This window comes from Phascolarctos cinereus, unplaced genomic scaffold, assembly GCF_003287225.1.
Source record: "Phascolarctos cinereus isolate Bilbo 61053 unplaced genomic scaffold, phaCin_HiC Scaffold_2;HRSCAF=192, whole genome shotgun sequence".
NCBI lineage: Eukaryota > Metazoa > Chordata > Mammalia > Diprotodontia > Phascolarctidae > Phascolarctos > Phascolarctos cinereus.
The window spans coordinates 132,043,975-132,049,492 of record NW_027555625.1 but is presented as its reverse complement, the minus strand read 5'-3'; the positions used below and the strand labels follow the sequence as shown (position 1 = coordinate 132,049,492).

The following is a 5,518-nucleotide window of genomic DNA, read 5'->3' as shown; positions in this document are numbered from 1 at the left end:
TGTTTAAAGGATAACTAATACACACACACACACACACACACATAATACGTAGTCCTCTAAAAGCTTGTAAAGCTCTGAGAATCTTTACCCTAACCCCTACGAACGATGAGGAACGGAATCTCTGAACAAGCTGGTAGGGATACCTCCTGAGGGGTCAAAAGAGTCTTTTCATTCCAGTGCATTCTCTCAATATTAGTCACAAATTACACTTATCTCCCTTATATCAATGATCATTTCTAGTGATTAGCACCTATTATATCAATGATCACCTCCAGTGATTAGCACCATTATCATTTGACACATTTAAATTTACTTGTGAACACAATGTGGCTGCTAGGTGAGTCAAGCTACTGCTGGCCTGGTGTAAGTTAGTAGCTCTTCAAGGCCTCTGCTACTACTTCTCCCATATTTGGCCTCTTTCAGCATGAACTCCAGCTCCTGGACATCTGATGCCCACTATTCCAACTTTTCAAAGACTACAAGAATGTAGTTATATCCAATACTCCCTCACTTAAAAGCAGGAAAGAACAAATGCAAACAGGCAAAGAAAGTATTCATGGGCTATATGTCAGGACAAAGGGAGAAATCAGCAGCTGGAATCAAGCCGCCATGGTTGCCAATACTATTTGTCTCAGCAACAATAAAACAATGCTCTCGTGGCTTCATGGTGGGTAAGAGAGGGTCCAAGGCCTCTCTCCAACCTGGAGAAGATCAGTAGCAGCTTATCCTTGCTCATCATCACAGTGGGAAAAAGTCTGAACTGCTCTTTCAGGAGTCTCTTCTATGCATACCCACTTCCAGGTCAGCATCGGTAAAAAAAAAAATAAACCAAAAACAATCTGTTTCTTCATCACATAGTTAGCAAACTCAAAATAATCATAGCTGCAAATATTCTTTGAAACCCATGTGGGAACTGCACCAACTAAATATATTGTGCTTGCTCATAAAGGCTGGGCTTGGCCAGTCAGTCATTACACATACAAGTTATCCTCAAAAATTAAGACAGCTGTGAGCTCTTCTACCCAACATGCACTTTCCCCCCTGCCTCCACATGTGGCACTACCTCCTCTCTTTCTTAAGGGTTTAAACCTGCTACTTCAAAATTCAACATGGATGGTGATATTGCTGTCCTCACTGTTGACAATGGCTCCAGAATGTGCAAAGCTGGCTTTGCAGGAAATAATACCCCTGGAGCTGTCTTCCCTTCCATTGTTGGGAACCCCAGATGTCAGAGTATGATGATATGTGGGGGCCAAAAAGACAGCTATTGGGGACTGAGGCCCAGAGCAAGAAAGGTATTCTGACCCTGAAGTACCCCACTGAACATAATATTGTCACTAACTGGGATGACTTGGAGAAGATCTGGCATCATACTTTCTATAGTGAGCTCTACGTGGCCCCTAAAGAACACTCTGTGATGCTCACAGAAGCTCCCTGAACTCCAAAGCCAACAGAGGAAAGATGACACAGATTATATTTGAGACCTTCCACACTCCAGCCATGTATACTGCCATCCAGGCTCTGCTATTTCTGTATACTTCTGGTCACACCACCGGCATTACAAGGGACTCCAATGATGATGTAATCACTTTGTTTCCTTCTATGAAGGTTATGCCGTTCTCCATGCCATCCTCCATTTGAATCTGGCTGGCCATGATCTGACAGACTATCTCATGAAAATCCTGAGAGAGGGGACAGTTACACTAACATGGATGGGACGGAAATTGTGCATGACATCAAGAAGAAGCTGTGTTACATAGTTCTAGACATCAAGCATGAGATGGCCACAGCAGCATCAAGCCCTTCTCTGGAAAAGACAGGATCTCCCTGGTGGTCAGGCCATCACCATCACCAATGACTGGTTCGCGTGCCCAGAAGCTCTCTTTCAACCATCTTTCTTAGGTAGAATCAACAAAACTACCTTCTATTCAATCATGAAGTGCACTGTTGACATCCATAAGGATTTGTATCCCACTACTGTATTGTCTGGTGGTACCACCATGTACCCAGGCATTTCTGACAGGACACATAAAGGGTATTTATAGCTCTATTCCCCAACACAAGGAGCACAAATACTCTGCATTGGAGGCTCCATCCTGGCCTCTCCACCTTCCAGCAGACGTGGATCAGCAAGCAGCCGTCTAATGTCCACCACAAATGCTTCTAAATGGACTGCTTGGCTATGTTTTGTTGTTTCTTCTTTTTTTTTTTTTTTTTGTAAAGGAGTGTCACATAATTGCTCCCAACAAGAGAGATGTGATTGCCATGGCTTTATTTGTTTTGGAGTTGTTCTTGGCACTTTATTCAAGATTTAAAAACTGGAATGGTGAAGATAATGATCAGTCTCTCAGTATGCTGGAGGCAAACATACCCAAAGTTCTACAGGGCATCTTTCAGGACTGATAATACGTTTGTTTTTTTGTTTTGTTTTTAGTTATTCCAAATATTGTATAATGCATTGTTACAGAGAGTTATTTGCCTCTCTGCAAGCTGTCCTGCTCTACACAAAGGAGTTACTTAACATAAATTCAGAGCAAGTACAGAGAGGGGAGACAGTAACATTGCTTTACATGTAAATTACGTAATCCTTTAAAAAAAACCTTTTTGTAACTTGTTCCTTTTTTTTTTGTCAGAGCCGTAACGGCCTCCTAATTTCCCTCCCTGCCCCCAACACAGATTGAATGAAGACTTTTTACAGTCTCCCTGAGGGTTACATGAGATTGGTGCCAGTAACTGGGGGAGGGGAGGAGCTTTACCTGTACACTGACTTAAGACCAGTTCAAATAAAAGTGGACAAGTTAAAGAGAAAAAAAATTGAGGAAGCGCACATGCACACACCCACACACACATACAAATATCTTTTATAATATGATAAAATGTATCTACCTAAAACCTAAACTAACATTATATGCAATGAGGAAATACTAGAAACTTTCCCAATAAATGCAAGAGTAAGTTAATTTGACACAGTCCTAGAAATTCTAGCAATAGCCATATGAAAAAAGAAATTAAAAGTACAAATATAGACAAAGAAGAGACAGAATCATCCATACTCCATACTGTCTGATGGCATAATGGCATACTTAGAAAATCCTTAGGAGTAAGCAAAAGGATTCATTGAAAACTTCAGTAATGTTATAGGCTACAAGATAAACCCACCAAAAAAAGTCAAGAACACCTCTATGTAGCAGCAACAAAAATCAGAAGGGAATGATAAAAAGAGAAATCTCATTCAAAGTAACTACAACATGCATAAAATACCTGGGAATCAATCCACCAAAGCATACTCAATAACTATATAGATATAATTATAAAATGATCCTTAAGGGACTATAGAACAATTCTAAAAACTGGTGGGATATGCCAGTACTCATGCTGGGTTGTGCTAATATAATAAAAGTGACAACACAATATAAGTTAATGTACATATTAATACTATATCAAACTACCAATGAGATGCTGTTCAGAGTCAGTCAAAATAATTTCTGAAATTTTCTTTGGAGTAACAAAAAAAATCTAAATATCAAGCAAAGCAATTTTTAAATGTACACATAAAGAAGGAATGGCATTATCAGATTGAAAACTTATTATAAGCAGTAATTAGTGAAACTGTTTAGACTAAACAAGGAAAAATCATAAATTACCAGGCTCAGCAACCTAGTGTATAAGCCACAGAACATAAATTACCTTGGAAAGAACACCCTACTTGAAAAAAATTCCTGGGAAAACTGGAAAGCAGATGTTAAGAAATTTGGTTTAAATACCACATACAAACACACACACACACACACACACACACACATATAATATGCACACAAACATCTATGTATACACACATATACATAGGATGCCTTATGTAGGATGAAGATAGTCAAAAGTGTCATAAATGTGTATATATATGACAGTTCTAGAATGGTACTTATATACACACACACACACATATATGCTTTATAGTAAGGCATATATGCATATATACATATATGACAAAGTTCTAGAATATATGTGTATGTGCACACCGTAGCATGACACTTTTGACCATCTTCTCATACTACATGCTCTCTTTGGATTTTTGTGACTGTTCTCCCTTGATTCACCTTCTGCTTGTATGACTACTCCTTTCCTGTCTCTTTTGTCTTATTCTTCATGCATGTCATGGCCACTAATAATGGATGTTCCCCAAGCTCTCTCCTGGGCCCTCTTCTCTTTTCTCTTTATACACCCTCAGTGATTTCATCAGCTTCAAAGAGTTCAAATTATCATCTGTATTAATAGAATTCCTAAATTTATATATCTCCAATCCTAGACTCTCCTCAGCTCCAGTCTTAAATCAACAACTGGTCCTTGGACATCTCAAATATCTGGTTGTCTTGTAGGTATCTCACACCAAACATGCCCAAAACAAGTCAGAATCTTTTCCGCAAAACACTCTGCTCTTCTGAAATTCCATATTACTACTGAAGGTACCATTGTCTTTCTAGGCTTTCAGGTTCACAGTCTCAATATCATACTAGATTATTCTCTTTCTCTTCTCACATATATAATACACTGTCAAATCGTGTAACGTCTGTCATAACATCTGTTGCATATATCCCCTTCTCTAGGCTCACAAAGCTAAGTACCTTATTTCAGGCTTTCTTCATCTGTATCTTAGACAACTGCAATAAACTTCTAACTGGCCTTACTGCCACATAGCCTTCATTCTCCAACCCATCCTCCACAAGTTGCCCTATACTTGCCGACCTAATTGCAGTTCCTCACACAGCATGCCATGTCTCATCTGTCTTGTCACTGCCTATCCCCATGTTGTAGTGTTCTTTGTTCCAGTCTCCAACACTCAGAATCCTTGACTTCCTTTAAAACTCAGCTCAAGCACCACCTCCTCTAGGAAGTCTTTCCTGCTTTCCCTGGGGACTCATGTCATTCCCTTCCACCTACTTTATATTTCTCTTGCATGTTCTGGTTTTATATGTTGTCTCTCTAACTGTAATGTAAGCTCCTTGATGGTGTCTCAATTGAAGGACAGCTTGGTAGCTACCAGGCCTGACTCCATTGCGTTCATATGCATTCTCCAAGGTCAGTTAAATAGAAGATAAAAGCAGCTACATGACAAAATCAATTATAGGACAAAATCAATTACTTGTAAATAAGATCAATAAGAAAATGACACAAGATCAACCTTAATCTTCTCAATGGCAAGAACTAGTTTTGCTTTTTCTTTGTATCTGCAGCACTAAGCACAATGTCTGGCACATAGTAAGTACTTAAGAATTTACTGATCAACTGATTTTTAAATTTTTATATTTATTATATTTTTGTAATTTTTATTCATCTTAAATACAAAATGAGAAATGTAAAAAGAACATTTACATGTATAGCAGAACACAGGAGAGGATTCAATATAAAACAATGAATTTCCATTTCAAGAAAATCTATATAATAAATACTACACATTGTTTTCAGAGACATCCGACTTTTCTTTGTTTCCTTCTAGGTTTTCTTTTCTTCTCTGCTGTGTACT

General features: G+C 38.6%; 1 protein-coding gene across 1 annotated transcript in view; it reads right to left on the bottom strand.

Moving 5' to 3' along the window:
* Nucleotides 1–5,518, bottom strand: part of LOC110203767 (disintegrin and metalloproteinase domain-containing protein 2-like) — a 223,909-nt gene that overhangs the window by 94,096 nt on the left and 124,295 nt on the right.